Here is a 24526-nt window from a genome sequence, read left to right on the forward strand (position 1 = left end):
GATCAGCAGTGCCTGCAGAGACACCAGAAACCAGAGCCGCCCCTGTGCCTCCACTACTCCCCCACTCTCTGCTCTCTTTTCATAGGGCTCTGCTGCCCATCTGGCCTTTCTGTTTCCATCTTGTCCTCCAAGCACCACAGGAGGGACTTCCCAGCTGCCCAGGGATGCTCTCGTGGAGGGGAGAAGAGCAGACTGGCCTGGGTGCTCTGGTCAGGTGGGTGGGGGCAGAATGGTCCCTGTGCTGGTGGCTGCCCAGGAAGCAGCAGGAGCAGTGGCAGTGATCCTTTCCGGTCTCATGCACAGTAAAACCATGGCTCAGTTCTCAGCAGTGAGACCGAGGAAGGGGGTCTTTCCTTCCTACTTTCTTCCTCACCCCTCTTCCCATTCACTTGTGTAACACCCACGCCACAGCGCACTAATGAATGGGAGCTCCTTCCTGGCTGAGACCCCCCCATCCAATGGGCAACTGTCAGGTCACATCAGTGATTCTAGCACCCTGACATGAGTGATCCAGCTTAGTTCTTGGAGACATCTAGGAAGGGGGGTGGGGAATCATTGCCCCTCCTTTAGAGATGGGGCAAAGCTTATCTGGATGATGTGCTCTGAGTCACATAGGGGAAGCCACAGTCAGCCTTCGGGTCCTGGTCCAGCCATCCACGGTCCACCTGCTCAGGCCAACTCTGTGAGCATCGTGCACGACTCCTCCTTGTCATGGCCCCAGTCAAAGCATCAGGAACCCCAGCTGACTCTGTCTTCAACCCACGCCTTTAACCTGGTCACTTTTCACTTTTCATCCCACAGCTGTGCTCCACACCCAAACCATCAGCTTCCCTCCTGTGGGGACTGCAAAGCCTCCTCCCGATGCCTGCCTCGGCCCCTCAGTGACTTCCACTTCATCCCTTGCAGGGTCTGGTCTGGGCTGTGGGGCCTTTCTTCTTTCTCAGTGTCCCCTAGCGCCCTGCAGGGGCACAGAGCTGCAACTCACTGAGCTGTGGCATCTAGCAGAGCTGAGATGACACTCATTGTCTTCCTGTGTGTGTATGTTTTCTGCATGTGTGTGTGCATGCACAGGAATGGCCACAAGCACATGTGTGGTTGGCTCCAACCCAAATTAATACACACGGGCTGGAGTGGTGGCATAGTAGGGAAAGCCTGTGACATAAGCATCCCATAGGGCGCTAGTTAGAATCCTGGCTGCTCCATTTCTAATCCACCTCCCTGATAACAGCCTGAGAAAAGTGGTGGAAGCTGGCCCGGGTTCCTGGGGCCCTACACCCACGTGGGAGACCCAGATGAAGCTCCTGGCTTCAGTCTGGCTCATCCCTGGCCTTTAAGGCCACTTGGGGAATGAATCAGTGAATGCAAGATCTCTCTCTCTCCCTCTCTCTCTCTCCTTCTCCCTTTCTTCAAGTAAATAAAATCTTTAAAAAAAACCCACAAAAACAAAAATAATACACATGCCAGGGACCTCACCATAACTCTTATTTAGAGAAGCTTATTTCTCCTACTTCTAATTTTTTTTGTGGAGAGGAATACACACCTTATATTTTGTAGCAAACAAGGTTAAGGACCACTCCAGCTGGCAGGAGACATGCTGGGTCTGATCAGACGCCAGGCCTGGGGACAGTTGACCCAAAGGTCCAGGACAGAGACTGCTCGAGATGCACCTGGCCAAGTGCTACCTTCTCCTGGTCCCCAACAACGGAGCTGATCACCAGCAGGCTGCAGGAGCTGTTGGGGTGGGGGTGCAACCCCAGGCTTGGCCCTTTACTTTTCTCGGTCTGATTTCAGCATCCTCTGTGATCACATCAGTGCGAGGCTGTCTCCTACGGTTAGTTGTCTGCATCCGAGATGAGGATATAATGACTTCCCTGATGTCTCTACGCACTCCCCAGCCCCGCAGAGCAGACACACTCTGGCTCCACATGGGGCTGCCATGTGACTGCAGCATTCTTTCCATGTGATCTGGCCCCTGGGTACCGGCTGGGGAGGCTTTTTAATTGTCTAGGAAGAGTGTGGAGGGGACCGGGCCAACGTCAGCACCAGAATGACAGATCGGGACCTCTGTAAGTGCCCAGACTCAAGAGGGGGACAGACTCGGGGGGGAGACAGGCTGAGGGGCGGTGCCAGGGCACAGAGGGAGTGGAGGACGGCAACCAGCCCTATGTCCCATTCTAGCTTCCATTGCAGGGCCTGTCTCCTGCAGGAAATAAAGAGGGGAATGAGTGTCTGTGGAGAACCTGCCGCCTGTCACTCTCAGCCAGGCCCTCCATTGTGCTCAGGTACTGCTAAGACCATCTCACCAATGAGGGAAACTGAGGCCAGGGGCCCAGTGTTTCATAGCCAATGAGTGGTGCAGCTGGGATTTGAGCCTCCATCTGCATTTGTCTACCCTGGGCTCTCCTTTTGTCTCCTTGTTTCCATGGAATTCCCTTGGAAGCTTTTATGGGAGAGGGGTTTTAAGATCCAGAGGAAGAAATGCAACGTCACAAGGGAGCTTGGAAACTTAGGGAGCATCTAACTCCGAGAGCTGGGACAAGCTGGAAATACTGAGAGCTTCCAACAGGGATTAGCTCCATGAATGAAAGTCAGACTAGGATGGAAACGAGCAGAAAAATCTGAGTAACTTTGTCCATTATCTGATTGTGTGAGAGTGTACAGGGTGAGGGGGTGCACGAAACCATCCCCCTGGCTCCCCATAATACTCATTCCAAGTCCCTTCCCTTTGGGGCTGGCACTGTGGAGGAATACTCAAGCCCTTCTCTATGAGGCTGACCCCGTGACGAAGTCTGCGGTTCCCTTCTTAAGTTTCTGGAGGGTGGAGGGTGAACACCTTTCACTCCTGCAACAGCTCCTCCAAGGACCAGATCTAGACCTCCAGGCCTGGTCCTTACAGGTGAGCTGGGCTGAGCTGGCTCACACTCTACTTCCTGCAGGGCGGAACTGCACTCCATAGAAACAATGCTTGGGTAATCAGCCACACTGGGCCATCCTGCCTGCCCCGCCCCAGCCGGCCTCCTGTACCTCCCCTCCTGTGGTCCCCACTCACACTCACCAGGTGGGTAAGCATTGGTTGCATTCCACAGGCACAGAACAGAGACAGGGTGGGGAGGTGGTGGAGCCAGAAGGTTCTGAAAGAGCCTATCTGAGGTGGGGGCATGGAAAGTCCCCACAGAACTGGGAACTAATGTTGGGAGGAGGCTGGCTGCACACCTGTGTGATTCCCCCGACTCCCAGACCATGAGTGCTCCTTCTCAGTGGGGCACGGCTCGTCACTGGATGGCAACAGGGGATGTTCCTGTAGGGGACCCACGGTGCAATCCTGGGCTCAGGGGCCCTGCCAGTCTCACCCTGTCTCAGAGAGAAACACATCTGACAGCCACTCTCAAGTCTCGCAGGCTTGCAGGCACAGCATCCAGAGGGAATGGGGTGTTTCCAATCCCCATGCCAGAGATCACTAACCCCAACCCTTAATTTAAAGCCCAGGCACCAAGGGCCGCTGTTGTGGTGTAGTGGATTAAACCATTGCTTGAGAAATTGGCATCCCAGATGAGTACTGGCTGGAGTCCCAGCCACCCCACTTCCGATCCAGTTCCCTGCTAATGCGCCTGGAAAGGCAGTGGAAGATGGCCCAGGTGATTTGGCCTCTGCAACCACATAGGAGACCTGTACGGAACTCCTGGTTCCTGGCTTCAGCTTGGCTCTGCCCCAGCTGTTGCGGCCATTTGAGGAGTGAACCAGCAGATGGAAGATCTCTCTCTGTCCCTCTCTCACTGTAACTCTGCCTTTCAAATAAAAATAAATCTTAAAAAAAAAAAAAAAAGCCAGGCACCTAATGGCCAGGTGCAGAGGGAACTCTGGAGAGCCTGCTGGTGTTCCCTCCAAGCTTGCTCTCCCTGGGGGCTGAGATGGGACAGTGTCCGGCCTGCCCCCAGGCACGGCTAGCTCATGGGAGGCCCCCAGATAGGCGTCTGTGCCCGCAGGCATTCACATGCTTGCCCTCGCACCAGTAAAATTCCCTGCAGACTGCTTTCTTTCCCTAAATTGAGCCCATTTAGAAAGTTTTCTTTCCTCTCTCCCACTGAAGACATCCATCACTTTCCCCAGCAGGGCAAGGCAGCCACGTCTCCTTGCCGGGTTTATTAAATACATTCAAGAGCCCATTTGTAGCTGCCAGGGAGGCGCCGACGGAAGCCAGGGAGGGCTCTTGCCATCTGCCTGCCCAGCCTCCTTCTCACCTCCCGGGCCCGGTCCCCTCCTACCAGTACTTCTCCAAAACAGGCAGAGCTGGAGGGGCACTCTGCCCCTACTGGGGTTGGACAGCCACGGGGGCACCACAGGGGTGGGCAGCCACAGACAGAGCCCCCAAGACGGGTCAGGCATCTCACATGCGTTGGGTCTCAGCTCACACTCCAGAGTCACAGACAGGACCCAGGAGCCCAGGGGGTGGGGGCTGTGTTCCCACTGTGGGTGACTCTGCTCACAGGGCACCCACGCTGGTGATTGGGGAAGGGAAATGTTTTGCATGTGCCTTCAGGACCTCCTCGGCCCAGGAAAGGAGGCATGGAAGCTCCAGACACTGCTTCCCTGAGTGACAGATGAGAAAGGTAAAGCCCAGAGAAAGACCCAGAGACCCCCCCGCCAGGGTCGCCTCAGTGCCTGAGGACCCAGGACCCTAGAGAGTAGGTTTTCTCCCTTCCCTAGGATAAAAAAGGGTGGAGAGAAAAACTCCAGCAATGACAGGGACTGACATCAGGAGAGCCATGCTTTCTGATTTCTTGAGTCATTTCTCCTTCTTTTCTTAAAATTAGGAAATGTTCCCCACGCACAGAAGAGCAAACAGAACATGTAACCAACACCTGTGCACCCACCCCCGACGTGAGCAAGCCCCAGTCTCTGGAGTGATTTCTAGTTTCAAACACAGCGTTAGTCACTTTACGGTTAGCTGACTTTTTATATCTCTTTTCAAATGTAAAATAATTTCATTCTTTTTAATAAAGACATTTCATTAAATAGAACCAGGATTTAATTTTTTAGACCTTGGAGGACTTCATTTAAATACAAAGTTGGGAAATAAAATCTTTTGCCCGACTGTGGGTCCTAATTTTCTGTTGCTAAATGTTGGACTCTGTGGGGCTGTGGCCTGGGACTGGAGGGGAGTGAGGACACTACACTCCCTGGACACTTTGGAGAGGCCTGGATTCCAGGGAAAAACTCTCTGTCCAGTTTTCCAGGTGAACTTTCATCGAGAATATGTGGCGAGGAAAGAGAAGCCGGAGGGAGGGAGGCAGGCAAGGGTGGGAAGTCCGACTTGGGTGGGCTCTGTTGGGGAGGTCGATCCCCAGCCCTGCCCAGGGCCCCTCAACCCCCCACCTCCCTTCTTCACCCCAGTGCATCCCTGTGTCCCCTAAGCTGCCAACTGTTTCTTACCTCTGAGCTTTGTTTAGCACCTACTATGTGTACCTGCCAAGATGTTAACAGATGAACTGTGCTGGAGCCGCTCAGACCAGCTCGGAGAGTCCTTTGAATCGTGGTTAGCAATATCACATTGGTAGCTTGCAATGGGGCCATGATAGGAGTATTTATAGCCTGGAAATCATTCAAAGGTTACCAAATGGGGCTCTCCCTTCCCTGAGAGCTGGTTGTTACACACGGGCCAGCACAGCGCTGGCATGAATGGCACAAGAATACCTGCATTCAGAAGAGGCCTCCCAAAGAAGGAAAGCACTGGGGAGCCAGAGAACAGTGGGTCAGATTTCAGGTCTGAGCTGGGCTGTGGGACACTCGTCACCTGAGCAGCTGCTGCTCAGCACTGTGGGCTAGACAGGTCCCTAGAGCTGATCTGTGCAATCCTCTGTCATGAGAAAGCAAAACAACGTCTGCAAAGGTGCCGGGCTCACTCCGACACAGGCAGCCTCACAATGCACATTGAGACCATGATCGGATGCTGGCTCCTGGGCCTGTGCGCCAGGAGCTGGGTGGAGGTGGACTGGGACACCTGAGGCAGAGCCCAGGCGACTTCAGCAAAGGCTCAGAGATGAGAGTGAGCAGGGGCACTTTCTGTCCAGTTGTCCAAGAAAAGGCTCCATGTCTACTAGGGGCTTAGCAAATGCTGGAATTGGGTTGAGCTGATGAGCCAAGTGTGCAATGTGGTGGTGAGCTGGGCAGGGGTCTGCTCCTCAGCTCTTGAGTCCCTGGGCCCCCAGGCCAGGCTGCTCAGAGGACTGTCACTTTTGTTGGCTTTTCCAGGACACAGTCCTGAGGGTCAGAGAGCAGCTAAAGACTCCCAAGAGCTCGTGTGAGCCACAGGTCACTGAACCAGAAGAAGCAAGCAGACGAGAGCCCCTGCAGAGGAGGTGGGAGCTTCTAGAAAGGCCAAGGGCAGAAGCCTGGCGAGCGGGGAAGACAGTGACACGGGGAGGAGGCATGGGGTGTGCAGCCTCACTCTGATTCACAGAAAGCAAACCAGAAGCACGATCTCCAAAGGCCATACAGTGGAGTGAGAGAGGGGAAGACGGCGAGTGAGTCTGGGACAGAGACCTGAGGTTGCAAGGAAGACTGGTCTCCAAAAAGCCTTCCTTGTCCTGGCTCTGCTGAGACTGCCTCCCCTCTGCAGCCCTCCCCCAGGGCAGCCCAGACCCCCCTGTGCCCGTGTGGTTGGTGCCATCACCTCCTGCCTGTGCATTGGGCTTCTGGTCCAGCACCACATGCCCAGGCTGAGACATGTCCCATGGTAGGCACCGCGGCTCAGAAGCAGCCCAGCAGGTGACCCCCACCAGCCAGCCCTGTCTAGGGTGCTCTGAGCAGCCACACCCACAAGTGACCGACCACCCACTGTCCCAGGCCCCCTGACTGCGGCCTCTCTGCCAGCACCCGCTGTGTCCCTCTGCATGCACGTGCTCCTGCTCTGTGCCAGGGGCTGCAGTGACCTGGAAAGCGGCACTGAGATTTCTGCCCAGCTGTGTGGCCCTGGGGTGAATTACTTCCACTCTGCAAACCCAAGGGGACATGGGGTCCAAGGGGTGCTCCTGGGCTTTCCTGGCAGGGCCGGCTCAAGGTTCAAGGTTGAGTTGACAGCTATTTCCCAAGCACTGAGCCTTTCTCTGAAGGGCACTGAGAGCCAGGAAGGACTTGCCCGATGTGCTTCACCTCTGCCTGCCTCGATCCCTGCCAGCTGGGTTCAGTTCCTTGCGTGTCACAAGGAAGGATGCACGAGCAAAGCACAGGAGGAAGTGGCCTGCAGGCAGAGGCTGTGGGCCTTCGGGAGGGGAAGCAGCACAGGCCATGGGGTCAGACAGACCCTGGTGTGGGGCTGGCTCAGGCCTGCCTGCATCTTGGGTCAGTGACTCAGGTGAGTGACATTCTCTGTAAGACAGGGACAGTGGTGATGCCTAATGCCTTGCATGCATGGCGTTGGAGAGTCATAGCGCCCAGCTAGGACCTGTGTGGCTATTCAGCGCTTGGTAGTTTCCTTCCCCAGTGCTCTGGGGTGTTTCCTCCCTTCCCATCCCACACCTGTAGGCACTCTGGAGCTTTCTGCCAGCCAGGCAGCCCAGACTTAGAGGTAGGAGGTGAGCTCTCTGCAAAGCCAAATGCTCAGTGGTGTCAGCCCAGAGAACCAGACCGCAGCGGGCGGGGACGTCAGCTGTGCATAGAGGCCCTAGCACCACAGCTGAGTCTGGGCCTTCCTCAGGCCGGGGGTTGGTGCCGAGTGCTCCGCTTCCACCCCTTCTATCACAGATCCCAGTCTCCAGACACATCTACCAGCTCAACCAATCCTATCCGACTGCTCTAGGCTCTAAGGTTCAACAAGCTAGCACCTTGGACTCACCCATCTCTCCAGCTTCCTGTGGACACCTGGGGCAGGCTCTGAATCTCTGTCCCCTTTCCGGGCACCCCTGTGACCCTCTGTCCCTGGCTGAAAAGCCCTTCCCCGATGCCTACTGAACAAAGTAGGAATTCCTTGGTCCCAAATCTGGTTCTCAACCTACCTTTCCTGACCCAGCTCCTAGATCTCACTACCCAGAGAAGACCAGGAGATTCTAGCCTGGAGACTTTAGTGCCTCTGTGCCCCATCTGTAGCCTGCAAAGCTCTCTTTGCTTGCCCTGCCTGCTGGAGCAGACTCCCCTCTCTCAGGAACTGCCTTCTGAGAAGGCCCCAGATCATTCCTCATCAGGGTACCCAGGCTGGCACAGTCTGGCCTCTGGTGGCTGGCAGCACACTCTGGAAAAGTGCCCAACAGGCACTGGCCACCACTTGGGCAAGCTGGTAAGTTGGGGTCCCAACGCAGCAGGGAAGGAAAGTCCCAGTCCCGGGCCAGCAGTCAGAGCCCTGCAGGCCTTTCTGTTCACTGCGAGGAACGTGCACAGGTGTGTACATGTGCGGTGGGCTTGGGGTGCCAGGTGAATGGCTCACTAGGGTTATAGAGACCACCAGGATGGCCGAGGGCTGTTCCAGAATCAGCAGGTTCCCACTTAATGTGGTCTGGGGCTCCAGCCCAAGGCCCAAGTGAGGCTCCACAACAGCCCAGTCAGACCCCAGGCCCTGCCCATCCGTTGACCTGGGAAAGTCCAGGCAGTGAGGGTACTCCAGGGCAGGGCAGAGGTGTCATCTCGGGGACCTAGAGTGTCTTCCTTCCCTCCCTAGCCTGGAAAGCCACGTGGGTGAGGGCTTGGATGTGGGTCCTGTAATGTGGGAGACACGGTCCTGGCTGGAATTGCAGGAAAAGACTGGGGCCACCTTCTGATCAAATCTTCGGTCCAGGGCACCTTGCTCTCAGCCAAGCATAGCTGTTGCTCCTGTCCACAGCTGCTGGGCCAGTGTCCCTTTGCTCTGGCCTCAGCCTGAGGATGGGACAGGGGAGGAGAAGCACAGATGATAGGAGCACAGACTCCCTCCCCTGCAGGAGCTGCCCCGCCACTCGCACAGGCTCTCTCTGAGGCCCCCTGGAGGGTGCCCTGCTCAGCCGTCAGTGCCCTGACTGCGTCTCCAGCAAGAGAAAGAGTAACTGAGTCCCTAAAGGCGTGTTGTCCTTCAGGTTTAAAGTGCTTTGGCTTGGGGCTGGCACTGTGGTGTAGCAGGTGAAGCTGCCACCTGTATTGCTGGCATCCCTTACGGGCGCTGGTTCGAGACCTGGCTGCTCCACTTCCGATCCAGCTCTCTGCTGTGGCCTGGGAAAGCAGTAGAAGATGGCCCAAGTCCTGGGGCCCCTGCACCTGCATGGGAGACCTGGAAGAGGCTCCTGGCTTTGGATTGGTGCAGCTCCGGCCGTTGTGGCCATCTGGGGAGTGAACCAGCAGATGGAAGACCTCTCTCTCTCTCTGCCTTTCCTTCTCTCTCTGTAACTCTGACTTTCAAATAAATAAATAAATAAATAAATCTTTTAAAAAAAGTGCTTTGGCTGGCGTTCTCTGCCTGGTCTCCAGCCTGCAGAGAGGACCCAGGGAGACACCTGAGATGCCCCACAAGACAGTCTTGGTCATCTATCAGCTATTCCCTACTAGTGATTGATTATGGGCATTGGCCCAGGCTTCCAGGGCATCCCCAGGTCACCTCTGTCTTCAGAACCAGTGTTTCCTCCCTCTAAACCAGTGAGGCCTGATGCTCCTGGGCTTGTCACTTCCTCATTCCTCCTCCTTCTGGAAGAAACCCTTGGACTATGCTGGACTCATCAGAGCCAGCAGCTCGGGGAGCCCGCTGGCAGGGGCGGCCTCGACTTCCGAACCACTGCTGAGCACTGCAGCACTGGATCCTCTGAGACACAGCATTGGGAGAATTAATCCCGGTGCTGCCTGCTCTAGTCCCCATTTCTCCCTCTCCACTATGAGAAGTCACCTGGGCTGCCATGGCCATCCTCTTGACCACCAGGAAGACACGCGCTGGCTTGGCCTGGCCTCTCACAGGCACAGGAAGCTCGTGTTAGCTTCTCCCTCCCCGGTGCCCCCGCCTCTTACTGCATTTTCTCAGGTGGGTGTGGTTTTGCTTTCTCTTTCCAATGCCAGCCTAGTCCCAGGTTCTTCAAAGCTCAGATCGAGGCTTGTTTAGCCTTGGGGAAATGAGCCATGGCCCTGGCTTCTACATGCTAACAGAGATGATGGGAATGGAGCTGGTGCAGCTCCCCACCTTACCTACTCAGTACGGCCAGCAGACTCCCTGCCTTGTGGAGCAGTTCTGAGTTAGCCAGAGTACAAGGGGGCTCTGCCCACTCACTCAGGGCCCTCGGCCAGCCTGGGCCAGGGAGGGAAGTGGCCAAGAAGCAAACTCAGCCTGTAGTTTGGTCACCATCACCACACATGGAGTCATAACCACCTGTCATGCTTCCCCCGAGACTCACTGGATCCAGTGTCTGGTTCTACACTGGGGATGACCTCCGGTGGAGACAAGCACCAGTTTCTAGATGACTCCTGGAAGGCTGGGGACGCTGGCCTTTATTCCCAACTCACTCATCCATCACTTGGCCTACATAAAGCTCTAGTTCATTTCTTCTGCACCTCCCTACAGATTTTCTTGCCTGTAGCGAGGTGAGGGTTTAGCTAGGTGAGGGTTGGAATGGACGTGGAGAAATTGGAATGTCCATACCTTGCTGGTGGGAATGTAAAACAATGCAGCCACTTTGGCAGTTCATCAAATGGCTAAACACAGAGTTACCATGAAACCCAGCAATGCCACTCCTGGGCATCGACCCAAGAGAAACAGAGGCACACATCCACACAAAAACATGTACGTGAATGTTCACAGCAATGGTTTTCACAGACAAAAGGTGGGAACAATCAGATGGCCATCAGCTGATAAGTGGGTCACCAAAATGTAGCACAGCCATGCAAGCGAATATAGTTGGGCGATGGAAGGAAGGAAGCACAGATAGAGATGAACCTTGAAAACAGTAGGATAAGTGAAATAAGCCAGACACAAAGGCCGCGGATTACGGGCTACACATTATATTTCTATACAATGTCTCCAGTGGGCAAACCTATAGAGAAGATTGGTGGTTGCTTAGGGATGAAGGGGCACAGTGTTAGCCAAAGAGTAGGGGATTTATTTCTGTGGGCATAGCTGCATATATTTATTTATATGAAGAAAGAAATAACCCCCCTACTCTTTTGCCAACACCAATATCAGCAGATATATATATATCTGTGCATACATTAAACCCCATGAGTGTGCATTTTCAATGGGTGAATTGTAGAGCATAAGAATCACATCACAATGCACCTACCATGAAGAATTAGAAAGAGAGAGGACATCAGAGTGGAGTCGGAAGGTGTCACACCCTGGGAGCACCAACAGTTTGCTCTGTGACCCCAGAAAGACGCCTGCTTCTCTGAGCCCCTGCTGGTGCACCTGTGAGACCTCCTGCCTCTGAGGAGCACTGTGAGGACATGAGGATGGGAGATGCGTTAGCCAGTGCAGCCTGAACGGAGGCATCAGATTTACTGTCGCGATGTCATGTTCTGGGACATCGTGGCTTCGTTGACTTATGAGCTTGGAATCCTGCAGAATGTTAAGTTGGAAGGGAGCTCAGATATGAATCCTGAACACAGTGAGGACAGCCCTGAACTCACATGCATATCCGTGCACCCGCCTGCCCTCTCCCATCGACACACGTGTGTCTGCACTGAACTGATGGGGGAAGCACCAGGTAGGAGTGGCAATGCTTTACCTTGGGTCCCCTGGTAGGGCCAACCAGAATGGCACTTTTCCTCTTCTCTACCCCAGGATGTAAAACAGAAAATCAGACACCACAGTCTCCCCACTCAGAAAACCCTCTGCCCACGCCTGTCTCCCAGCCCCCATGCCAGGTGTCCAGATGTTGTGGCAGCTGCCAGCTCACTCCCTCTTTCCAAACCCTGACTGCACCTCCCAGGGCTGAGCCGTGGCTGTGAGCCCTGCAGCCACTGCTGGGAACAGCTCCAGCCCCCACTGAGGCCTGCAAGCCCACAGTCATCTTGGTGTGGTGCTATTGGGGTCTGTCTGCAGGGGGTCTCGCCAGCAGGCACAGAGGCCCGGGTGTGCAGGCAGAAGAGGCCTGACTGATTTGAGATTCGAATTCTGAGGCAGTGGATAGAATACTGGTAATGAGTATGTTACTAAAAACAGTGACAGTATGTCTGCTGCCTAGAAGTTACAGGTAGGAGGTATTCCAAAATGTTCATGGAAAAAAATCTGGTTAAAAAACAAGTTTGTTTTTGTTGCAAAATCCAGGTATAGTTTTTCATCATATACATTTTTCCATGAACTTTTAGAAGACCCTTCATTTGCAAAATTTTTGCATCAAAAGAAACTTATCTTTTAGTTCCATTCTTCCATGAATTTGTTGAAGCGCCCTCATGTTATTATTCTATACTCACACCAGCCCTACGAAGTCTACACTATCATCTTCATTTTATAGGTGAGGAATCTGAGGTTCAGAGAGGTTAGGTACCTTGCCCAAGGTCACACAGCTAGAAAACAGTACAGCAAGGGTTTAAAACAAGGTCTGTCTGGTAACAAGTCAGACAGAAGCTGCAATCCATAGCCCATCCCTTTCAGGCCTTCCACCAGGAGCCCAGGGACCGATTCAAAGCCAGGAGCCAGGTAATTCTTGCCCTACAAGAGCAATGGTCTCCAGGCTTTGGATCGGTGCAGCTCCAGCTGTTGTGGCCATCTGGGGAGTGAACCAAAAGAAGGAAGACCTTTCTCTCTCTGTCTCTACCTCTCTCTGTAACTCTACCTCTCAAATAAATAAATAAAAACATAAAATCATAAAAAAAAAAAGAACCACGGGAGTCTTCCATTCACTGCCAGGACAGAGATGTTGGGCTCAGGAGGCCCATTTTGCTTGAAAGCAAACCTGGCTGCAGAAGCAGCCTGGCCACAGCTGCCCCATTCCCTCTGCCACAGCTGCTGAAACTGGCTTCTCCTCCATCCACCCCACAAAGCGCCACCCTCGTCATCGCCACTGGCACCGAGCTGGGAGTGTGCAGGGTGCCCGTCTCGGGAGGTGGGATGAGGGTGACAACTTCCTGCATGCTCCCAAGATGGTGTTCAAGGGGGTCAGCTCAGGGTCTGGAGTAGGGCGAGCTGCATCCAAACCCTGGCTCGACCATCTAACCCTGTGTCACCTTTGTCAAGGAGTCCAGCTTCTGCAGTGTCATCCGCTGCAAAATGAGGGCAGAAACAGTGACACGACTGAGCCATTCTGAGGACAAGCAGGATGTGAGAAAAGGCATTCACTGTGTGCCAGCGACACCTGAATAGTACCTAAATATGTGCATCTCTCCCTTCCTTCCTTCCCATCTACATATCTATCTATCTATCTATCTATCCATCATCCATCCACCTCTCATCTCTCATCTATCCATCTACTTACCTGTCTCTACGTAGTCCCAGCAACTCGGTAAAGTGGAAATTACTATTATTCTCTGGAGGCCCAGAAAGATTAAGAAACTTGCCCAAGGACACAACACCCAGTGAATGGGGGCCAGGGATTTGAACAGCCTCTTCAGCCCCTGAAGAACACATGGGAAGGCTCTGGGGCAGTGCCCAGACTGTCCCCATGGGTGGCAGGACACCTTCCTGCAAGCAGTGCTCTTCCAATGCCCCAGGGGCCCTTGAGGAACTGGAAGCTCGCTGGGTGCGTCCAGCCACTGATTAAGTAAAGGAATGACTAGGAATGGACCTACTGCACTAGGAGAGAAAAATGAAGAGGCGCTTCCGTGCTGGATCACAGAGGAGGTCTTCGTACCAGCTATGTAGGCAGAAGGGCCATCAGCTCTAAGGTAGGTGTGCGTGGGCTGCAGGGCCCAGCACTGAAGACAGCAACCAACGCCCCAGGCCCATCAGCAGCCAGTGCAGGTGATGGCCCTGCCCTGCTCATCCACATTCACTTTCAATGGCAGGGACTTCCCGTCCAGACTCTCAAACACTGTGGGCCCCTAGCACTGCAGGCCCACAACACAACCTGAAACAGCGAGCAATGCACCAGCAGAGGCCTGGAGAGGGCTCAGAGACTCTCGGAGCAAAAGGGTACGAGAACAAGAAAAAGGAAACCAAAACAAAGCTGCACCCTGGGTCATCCCCGGCCAGTCTGTGATTGTGGGTGGCTTTCACATTTGGTTCCAGGACAACCCGTGTCTCTTCTGCCACGGTCCTTCTGTCAGACACCCAGGTAACATGCATGTCTCCATTGACACCTTTGCTGCTCAAGACCTCAGAGTTGAATTTAATGCTCCTAGTCAGTGACCACCTAATTCTCCGTCCCTGGTAAAACCGTCTCACCGCGTCCTTTCATCTTTCATTCTGCTTTTCCAACTTTATTTGTAACTTTCGGGGGCCCCAAGTCTCCTCTTTTGGGAGCTGGCAGGAAACAGATCTGAGATGCACACTGGATTACACATGGAGGGTGTATCATTATAAGGACCTTTTAAGGCCATTCCTTTTAAAAAAGACTTAGTTAAATCTACTTAAAGGAAGAGTGACAGAGACAGAAAAAAAAGAAGAATCTTCTATCTGTTGGTTCACTTCTCAAAGCCCACAGCAGTCAGGGCTGGACCAGGCCAAAGCCAGGAGCCCAGAACTCCATCCTGGTCTCCTACATGGGGTGGCAGGGTCCAAGCACTTGATCCATCATCTGCTGCCTCCCAGGATGCATTAGCAGGGAGCCAGATCAGAAGCAGAGGTGCCAGGTCACAAACTGATATAGGAAGGGGGTGTGCCAAGTGGTAGCGTAACCCACTGTGCCACAACGCCCACCCTAAGGTCCCCTCTGAACCCGGAGGTCCTGGGACTGTGATCAGCAAACAGTCCGCTCAGCTCCTCTCCCACGAAGAAGCAGGCCTCTTCGTTGCGTGCTGGAAGAGGGTGCTTTGCTCCTGCAATATCACGGTGTGATGGACTCTCACGTGGTGCTGGCTCTGAACAATGGAGGCAGGCTGCTGCTTCTTGCCGCCGTTTGAAGCCAGACTTGGTCACAGGATGCCAGCTGGCACAGGCACAGGGAGCTGACTGCCGGAGAACAATGGCTTTTGCGCCATGCCACCGGCTGCTCCTTGACAACAAAGTGTGTGTGGTGACTGTGCAGTCATGGGCTGTCTGTTCCACGGGCACAAGACAGAACGCAAGCTTCTGCAGAACCCAGGCGTGAGCACAAATGGGAGCCACCGCAGGTTCCTTCTGCAGCCTCAGGTTTTAGTGCTTATGCGACCTGTGCGTCGGGCGGCGGCGCAGTGTCAGACGCTCTTAGCTTTGAGTGGTTTGCTAATACCACCACCTGACTTATGGGGAGCCCCTCTCGCACAGGTTCTGATGACAAAGAGACTTTCCTGACCCACTTCTATGAGGCCGTGAAGATCAACTCCTTCTTTTTACAGATTGGGAATCTGAGTTCCAAACAGTATGATTTGGACAAAGTCAGGTTGCCAGTTATCAGCAGAGCAAGAACCGAACGGCCTTATCTTAAGAGTGAGACCTGGGGTCTTGCCCTGGGCGCTGGCACAGGTGACATGCACAAAGAAAGCACAGTGTGCGGTGGAGGACGGGACGTGTGGTTGGTGACAGCTTGGGCTCTCTCCAAGCCCAAGTCAGCAGCTGCCCTGGACCACGGACAGGGAAACATTGCAGAGAGTGACGTAAGCAGGAGGAAGAGGCAACTGACAGCTAAAGATTAGCAGGAACGCTTTTCAAAGGCAAAGACTTTCCTTGGGTGCACTGGGTTGCTTGGTCATGCACTAGTCCCAGAAATAAAAGTGGAACAAAAGTGCAACTTCCCCCCAGTCCCTCAACATCTGCATGCTCCCTGCTTGTGTTTTGAACTGGGTGCTCCTAGGTCACTGGGCTTCTGTGCAGCCCAGCTGTCCCGACCTTCAGTCTGGGCACAGTTCTGACTCCCACATACACTTGCCTGCAAGCGGAGTGGCAAGCAGGGCTGCTCGCGGCCCTATTGACCCAGAACTCCATCCTGACTCCTGTACAGTCTGCCTCCCAGAGCCAGGGCGGCACTGCTGCTACTTCAGAGCTCCCACAGGGCTCGGCAGAGGGGACCCACGGTGAGCGGAGTTCAGCAGTAACAAGGGGCTAGGTTCTGGGACATGGTTTTTCCTTTGGGCCTTGTTTCTGTTCTCCTTGCCCCAGAGGTGAAGCTGACAGACGGGATCCCTGGCTATGAGCTCACATGCGGAGCTTGGACGTGACTATGACACTGTTTAGAGCCTGGGGCATTACCTCTGGTATCTCCTATAAACCTGACCACAGCCTCCCAAGCCCTGAACAATATTCTCATCTAACAAGAGGAAACTGGGGCACATGAGCTTCAGTGCCTCCAAGAAGGCTGCAGACTTAACAGGGAAGACAGGACCAGCAATCCGAGCACGTGTCTTCCAAAATCAACTTCCCTTGCCAAGATGTTGCTGTTTAAGCATGGGTCTTACGGAAGCCCAGTCAGTGGAAGGAGCTAGCTTCTGGAGTCCCCTGGACAAAGCTGAGGAGGTCCTCAGCCCGGCTCTGTAGGAGGAGCCAGGACTGGCTACTCACGACCAGTGCATCCCAGCACAGGAGCTCCCCATGTGTCCAGCCCTTGCCCCCTCCCCTACGCTCCTGTTCTGAGGTGGGGAACCACATCTCTGTCACATATCACCCTTTCCTGCCCCTCTCTCTTTCTTCCTTCTTCCTGGCACAAGTCCAACTACATAAGCAGGGTCTCCAGCTTTGGAGGCCCCCTCCCTCCTAGAACCCAAGTCCCACAGGATGAGCTCAGAATATAAAGCCCCAGGCAGGGGCGACTGACCCGACTGACAGCCCGCCCTCCCTGGCTCCCCTGTTGGCATCAGGTGCTGGTATCATGTCTAATGCGTCCTGGGACAAATGGCTTTCCCCACGGGACCTCAGTTGTCACATCTGAAGAATGATAGCTTGGATTCTGTAATCTCCAAGTTCCTTCTATGCTCACTCTGATAAGTGCTAAGAGCAGTCTTAGTATAGATCCCATCCTTGGCACTGGCTTTGCCATGAAAAAGGAGACTGGGGCAGGGAATGAATGGATCCATGGAAACTCTGGAGAGTCCAAAAAGGGTTTTAATTAAAATGTAAATGTTGCGAACATTCACACTTGCTCCACCGTGGGAGCTGGGGCCCAGCTGCCGCAAGGCTCAGGGCACAATTTGCCATCATTAGCGGTAACAGACGTCCTGTGTGTGTTCCCAATGCAAAATTCGGTTTGGGGATCTTGTTCTCCTGGAACACCCATGCAGGAGAGCCTGTGTGTCCTCTAGATTAGCTCAGACATAGAGCCAGCTGCATCCAGAGGAAGTTTCATGTCCTGAGCTTGAGAAAGATCCCTAGCCCCCAAATGTCTCCCTGTCTCCTTATGGACATGGCTGATGCCTAAAATCCCATCGCCAGGGCTTCCTTGGAGTTAGGGAGTATGCGCCTATTAGCACGAGATAGTCTGAAAGAGGCAGTATGTTATTTCTTAGCTGTGTAATTTTGGGCCTAGTCCTGTGCTTTCTTAGAAACAGTGACAAAAATGGCCAGTCCCTTGTTCTAGGGCCCAGAGGTCATGCTGGTTTGGTCCTACAGCTCTTTCCCTTGCACCCACAATCCCAGGGTCATGTTCAATCTTCTCAAGGCTGATGATTCAGGGACTCAGATTTGGAGGCTGGTTCCTCCTGATGCCAGGAGGGAACTAGAGGCTGGGGAACCAGAGAGAGGCAGAACCTCAGAGGATCGCAGATCTTGGCCAGCAGACAGAGCAGCCAGGAGGTAGCCATGGCAATGCAAAGCCTTCCCTGGAGTTTCTACCACAAGAGAGGAGTAAACCGAGAACACAACAGGTGCCGGGAACACACCAGGCACCGTAGCCGGCTGGGTTTGCTTTTGCTGGAGTCACTGCAACTTTTAGTGATTGTCTAATTACGGCTCATTACAAACATCAAGTTACATTTGCAAGGTCTAACTACAGGGGAAGGATACAATTATTGTAATGAAGCCTCCCCTGCCCCAGACCATCACCCTCCAATCAGTCCCAAACGCCACCACTCAAATCACCTTCCTCGCCTGCCACCTGGTCCTGCTAGGGCCCCTCTCCTGCAGGCCTCCCTAAGGCCAGCATGACAAAGCACGGCACAGGGCACGGTGCCCTCTGAGCACTGTCTCCATCCAAGGGGATGTTTCTCCCTTTCCTTCCCCTGCTCGGGAGCAGCTTTCTCCTGGTGCTGCCTTGACGAAAGGGCAGAGACAAGGGTGTCAGATGGTGACTCACAGAGCCACGAAGCCTTGCCTGTGTAGAAGAGTGGCAGGATGTGCCACAGAGGACTTGGTGCCTTCTAGCATGGCCTAGGGTCGGGGCCCGTTTGCTGGCTGCAGCCCGGCAAACAGCTCCTCCCAGGCCAGGTACTGGAGACGCACTCTGAGTCACTGAGACCTCGGCACTAAGGGGCTGCAGGCGTGGCACGACCTCCTTCCTCTGGAGGCAACTCTCCCGGGCAAAGGCTCATCTCTGTCCAGAAAAGAGGAACAAAGGCTTTGCCTTAGTCTTTCTCTTCTGCTGGTCACCCACCCCAAGGCAAAGTGTCTCCCCCCCCCCTCCTTTCTTTCTCATTCTTTCCTTCTTCCTTCCTTCCTTTTTTCTCTCTTTCTCTTTCTTTTTCAGAAATGGACAGCTCCTACCGACTGGTTCATTCTCCAAATACCTACAATAGCCAAGTCAGGAGCTAGAAACACAATCCAGGTCTCCCACAAAGGCGGCAGGAATCCAGTCACTTAAGCCATCACTGCTGCCTCCCAGGGTCTGCATTAGCGGAAGCTGGAGTCAAGGGCCGGAGCTGAACCCAAGGATTCTGACACAGAACACGGGTATCTGGGCCACCAGACTACATGCCTGCCCCTGCAAAGTGCCATTTTGAAGCAGGATGGTCGCTAACCTAACTAGAGAAGGGAAGGTTACCTGCAGCAGGTGAGGAGAGGCAAGCTCCCCTTTCTATGGAACAGGCAGTTTTTAATCCGGAAGAGTTGAAGCAGACATGACAGAAGGCCTCAACGTCTGAAGGGCTGTCAGGTAGAAGACAGAGCAGATTTGGCCTGTGTACCTGTGTGCCCAGAGGCAGAATCAGGACCTGTGAGCCAGCCAACCACGGACTTGGCGTCTCACAAAGCACCGAGTTCACGGATGACCACCCGTCAAGGATGCCACAGAAGAGGCTCTTCCACCAGCTGGCAGGGGTTCTCTGAGTCCCCTCACCCTAAGACCGTCCATGTCCTTGGCTCTGAGCAGCAGCCTAGCAGAACACTGTGCACACAGTAGGTGCTCAATCAATGTTTCTAGATTGTCAAGTGGGTGATATTAAAAAGAACTTAGCTTTCAGGTAGCTGTAGGGACTTCGTCCAGCACGCTCCCTTCAAATCAAAGATGGTGAAAGCAGCTCCTAACGGAGGTTGTCAAAAGTAGTGCAAACAGAGTCAGGTGCTTATTTAAAATGCAGATTCTTGGGCCTTGCTCAAAATTTGGACTCGGTAGGCCTGGAATGGGGACAAGAAATCTGCATTTTTAACAAGTTCCCCAGGCTTCTCAGGCATGAGATCACCAGATGGCACTTTTAGAAATGCAGACTCAGAAAACAAAGCTTGGGCTCATCTGCTTCCCTGACATACGCCCCGTCGGCATGGGTCTCGCCTATGACTCGGCCACAGCCACGTGCTCCTGGGATGCAGGAGGCCCCCTCTCATCCTGGCTGTGTCCCGGGCACATGGAGGCACCTTGCAACATGAGCCTCACCTACGGGCCCTGGGCATTTCACAGTGCTGGGAAGCAGGCCCACCCCACCCACCCCAAGCCCATGTCATGTCACCTGCTCCCGACACTTCCCATCCTGCGGCTTAGCCTCCCATTAATGCTCCCTTGGCCTTGGGACTTGGGTTCAGGCTCTGGCTGCCATCTCTACCAGGAAAGGGCTCCACTGCCCTTGCTCCCAGGACCCTGCATCTGGCGGTCAGACCCATCCACAGGCCCAGCCCTGAAAGCAGGACATAGCCAGCTCCCTCTGGGAGCCCACTGGCGTGCCAGGATGCACAGGGTAAAGGGGTACGGCCATCCCAACCCTTCTTTCCCAGATGGCCTCCCTCCCACCCCTGTGGGAGTGAGTGCAACCCAGCCTCCTGCACAAGGCTCGCTCTCTCAAAGTGCCCAAGCCACTGGCAGGTGCCCGGCCGGGCCAGCCTCTCCCTCCCCCTGCCCTCTTGCGGCAGGAACTGATTTGTTTGGTTTCAACAGTTTAATCTTCTCCTTCCCTCAGAGCAAGCTGTTTTTCCTCTGATCCCTGGTGGGAGGCATTCTGTATCGGACTGAATAAAGGGGGGCTGGGGGAGGAAGGTGAAAGAAAAAAAAAAGGAAGCAGGAAAACATACCTCCTGGCAAAGCCCAGAGCACCACTTACACAACATCTTCCCCTCTACATTATTTATAGCGTGACTGAAACATTTATTCCTCCCCTGCTCTTCCAAAGAGCGCTGCTGTTTGCACTGAGCTGTAACAAGTACAGCAGGGCCGCTGCCGCTCGGCAGCACGCGGGCACCCAGCATTGGATACACAAAAGTGCACCCCGGAAAATGCTGTGGCTCCCAGCAGTTGGCAGGGCCTAGAAAGAGAGACAGAGTGGAGCTCTGTCAGGAGACCAGGAGGGTGTCAGGGGGAGGGGATCAGGACCAGGGTACAGAGAGGAATGGGGGAGTTCTCAAGGCAATTGCAAAGGGGTCCCCAATTAGCAGGGCTGGCGGCAAAGCAGGGGCTGTAGGCCAAATCTGCAACAGTGACCGTGGAAGCAGCACCGGCGGGTGATAGACAGCTTTCTGAGCAGATATTTTTATTTAGTCAACAACTTCTATAAATAAAGACACAGATGAACTGCAGTGGGGAAGGACGGGTCACGGAATCTGGATTCTCGCAGAGCTTCCAGCACCCTGCTCTGTGACCCAGGGCAAGTCCCCCAAGCCCTCTGGACTCAGGTTCAGTTTCCCTTTCTGCAAAAGTAGGGGTCACAATCCCCACACTGCATGGCTGTTTCGGAGTGCCCCATTCTGTGCCATGGGTCTTCAGAAGGTTGATGGGATTGCATGGTATGGAAGAAGCCGGCATGGATTCCAGGCAGTTTTTGCACCAAAAGAAACTTCTCTTTTAGTTCTGCTTCCCATGGACATTTGAAAGCATCTTCATATAAAAAACATCCGACATTTGGTGTGAATTCCGTTTCGCTGAGAACACAGGACCCAGCTCTGTGCCCCATCCCTGATGGATACTCACAAAGGGGGCAGGCCATTTTTGGTTGAAGAGTTTGAGGAGAACTGATGGGCTTCGCGGGATGGTTCCTGGGGGCCCAGTTTTATACTAAGAAGAGCGCATGTGCAGTAAGGGAGCCCTGACCTTTTCCCAGGCCTCCAGCTCTCTTGGAATGCATCAGACTGGTGACAGCGCAGCTCCACGTCCCCTTTTCCCATTCCCTGCAGCAGCAGCTGCCGCGTCCCTGCCCGGCTGTGTGTCCGCTGGACATTGTCAGAGCCACACACACCAATAGCTGTTGCAGTTTGCTCACTGACCTGGGAACCCCAGGTCCTGCCCTCTTTTCTACTTCTCCTTATTGCTCCTTGCCCCAGCAGTGCCTGCGCCAGACCGTCTCAGCTCCAGCCCCTGTTTCTTGCTGAGGTCCCGCTGATAGCTCCTGCCCTCACAGCCCTCCCTCTCCACCCCTCAGGCTGCCCTCAGGTTGGCATCAAATCATGTGTGGCTTCTCACAGCCTCTGCCCATCAGCACCTGCTCCCTGACTGGGGTGGGAGCACCTGCTGGCTCTGACTGGCCGAGCCGCTCTGCACAAATCCCATCACGTTTCTAAGATGAGCTTCCTCTTCTGTAAACCGAGGCTGCCTCCATGGGCTAATGGTGACCATCGTACCCACGCATCCTGCACAGGCTGAGTGCCCGGAGGAGGCGATGCATGGTACAAGAGTGGGATGAGGACGCACCGGCTCCCTGGGAGGCAGGACCAGACCCAGGGTTTGGGATCCGAGGCATGCATGATTTGAGCAGTCTATTTAAATATTTATTTATTTTGGAATGAGTTTGTGCAAATACAGCACCTGAAACGTAGGCTGCATTAGCCTCATGGCAAATCTACCTCTGCAGGGGGCACTGTCACTGTCCCTACTTCACAGATGAGGAGACTGAGCCCGGCAAGACCAGTGACTTGTCCCTGTTACACGGCCAGCATGAGTGGGGCTGGGGTTCATACTCAGGCTCTGTGGTACGTGAGCCACCACCCTACTGCCTCCAGCACTGCCCAGGACCAAGGGACACTAACGCATGAGGCAACCCTAAGATGGGGTCCAGCTTCCAGTCCCATAGCCAGCCTGTGCCTTCCCGCGCAGCTCTGGGAGGCGAATGACTTCTGCAAAGCCCTCAGCAGGATCAAGGCCAGGGTCAGAGCCTGTAATTCCCAGCCACATGTCAGGAGCCCTCTGTTGCCCGCGTGAGAACTGAGGGACTAGGCGTCTCTGCTGCTGGGTTGCTGCTTCTTCTCTTTGCCTGGAGCCCACGGCTGCCGCTAAGACTCCTGCAGAGCCCTAAGTGACCTCCTACTGGCCACAGCCAACTGACGCCCCCCAACCCTGGCCCCTGCACGTCCCCATAACAGGTTCCAAACTTGCCTTGAAGTTTCAGGTTTTCTTAATCTCAGGAAAGGAACACTTTAAATATTTCTATCGCCACAGTACCAGCATCCAGCTGGCCTCTGGTAGGGGTATGAGGATGGCATTGACCTCACGGGGCCTGAGGTCAAGTCCAGCCTCTGTGCTTCCCAACCAGGGCCCCTCAAGCTCAGTCTCCTTATCTGTCCACTGAGGGTACTGATCGCACTGCACAGGGTGCTGGGGATGAAACAGTATCACAGCTGTAAAGAGTGGGACAGCAGTTAGCATTTTCCATGGTGGATGCGAGAATCCCCTTGCCTTTCCTACGAGGTAACAATCTGCCCCCCAGAGGGCCTCTGTCCTTGGCTAGTCCCCTGGCTGAACTTCCTGTCCCTGTTTTCTGATGTGGCCGCAGCTGCTGCAGTTCCCGGTGATGGCACACCTGCTGCTTCTCAGCAGGTTACCTGCCCATCGCTGCTACTGGGCACACCTGGATCCCTAGCCTGCTTCTCTAGGACCTAATCCCTACTCCAGCTCCTATCTCCATGAGCCTGGGTCACACCCCCAGGTCTGCAGAGACCACCTCAGGGTCCAGTCGTAGGAATGAGGGTCCCTAGCTGAAGTCCAGGCTGTGCGCGGAGGGGCGGGTCCTTGCAGCTGAGCCTTGTGCAGAGGAAGCGGCAAATTCAGAATGAGCTTAGAAGATGTGGCTCTTCTCTTCTTTCTGAGGATGAGAGCCATTCCCCTGGCTCTCTGGGGTGGGGCAGCTGACAGGACTCCATGGTCTGATGGGTGTGGAGTGTGGCTCAGGGTGGGCACTGCACTCTATACACAACAATCGTCGCCATCAATGGCTTCACCATCATGCCTGCTCGGGATGGGGCTGCCAGGTGGGCAGTCAGCAGGTGTCAGTGGCCAGGTCGGGGGGATCCATCTAGGGTAGGAGTCTGAACAGCAGCTGAGGGTTCAAGGAGCAGCAACACCCAGCTTGCCATGGGACATGGCTGCCAGAGCAGGGCAGGGCCAGAAGCCTGCCACTCCAGCAGAGGCAACATCGCTAATGGGGCTCCTGCGACTGCCCAGTCCCTGACCCTGTTAAGGGCTGGATTTCTCTGGAGCCTCACCTCTTTGGGTACTGAGGCCAGCTCGGTTCTGGGTCATTGTCCCAGCCTCCCTGCTGATTCTTCTTTCCTCTTTGCACTCTGGACTCAGTGTCCCACGTGGTTGTCACCCCGACTCCCTCCCCTGCGTTGGGTACCCTCAGAAGCCTCCTCCCGCTCTGCCCTAGAATCCAACTTGCAGGGTTGCCGAGAAAAAGCAGAAAAAGGTGGCTGGAGGCTCGGCTGCCATGTCACCCCCAGGAGGGGGGCACTGCGTCCCAGCCATCTGCTACCCAGTGCTGCTTCCTGTATCAGGAGCCACGCTGTACCCAAACATGGGAATATCATGTCTGTTTCCGTAATTCCTTTGCTGGGCGAGAGGGGAAGGAACATGGGATCTGGTGCCAGAAGGTCTTCTACCCGCCAGGCACTGACATTGGAACAAGTAAGCTGACCTGAGAACAATGTAGCAACTAAACCCCACTGGCACTTACCAGGTGCTCAGGGTCACTTTTCCCTACATGAGCCTAGGAGGGGCTTGCCTACTGCACTCCAGGTAAGACGGCAGGAACACAGGGATGAGTAAGACAGACATGGGCCGTGTCAGGGCCTCACTCTCTGCACAGATCCCATGGACCTGCTTGTTCCAGAGAAGCCCCCAGCCAGCAGCTGCTGCCTCAGGAGCCTCTCAGCAAACAGTGACCCCCACCTGAGGACGTGTAAAGGCACCTTGTCACCTGCAGGGCACACTGGTCGTTGTCTGTCTCATGACGCCACAGC

General features: G+C 54.5%; 1 protein-coding gene and 1 long non-coding RNA gene across 2 annotated transcripts in view; one reads left to right on the plus strand and one right to left on the minus strand.

Moving 5' to 3' along the window:
* The window catches only part of DSCAML1 (DS cell adhesion molecule like 1), a 341147-nt gene that overhangs the window by 188834 nt on the left and 127787 nt on the right, over positions 1-24526 (minus strand). The window lies entirely within an intron of this gene.
* Positions 1941-5018, plus strand: LOC138847206 (uncharacterized). The gene is made up of 4 exons (XR_011384883.2): positions 1941-2066; positions 2191-2282; positions 2937-3058; positions 4812-5018. It is a non-coding gene; the product is annotated as an uncharacterized LOC138847206 (long non-coding RNA).

This window comes from Oryctolagus cuniculus, chromosome 1, assembly GCF_051225735.1.
Source record: "Oryctolagus cuniculus isolate XC-2025 breed Fujian yellow rabbit chromosome 1, ASM5122573v1, whole genome shotgun sequence".
Classification (NCBI taxonomy): domain Eukaryota; kingdom Metazoa; phylum Chordata; class Mammalia; order Lagomorpha; family Leporidae; genus Oryctolagus; species Oryctolagus cuniculus.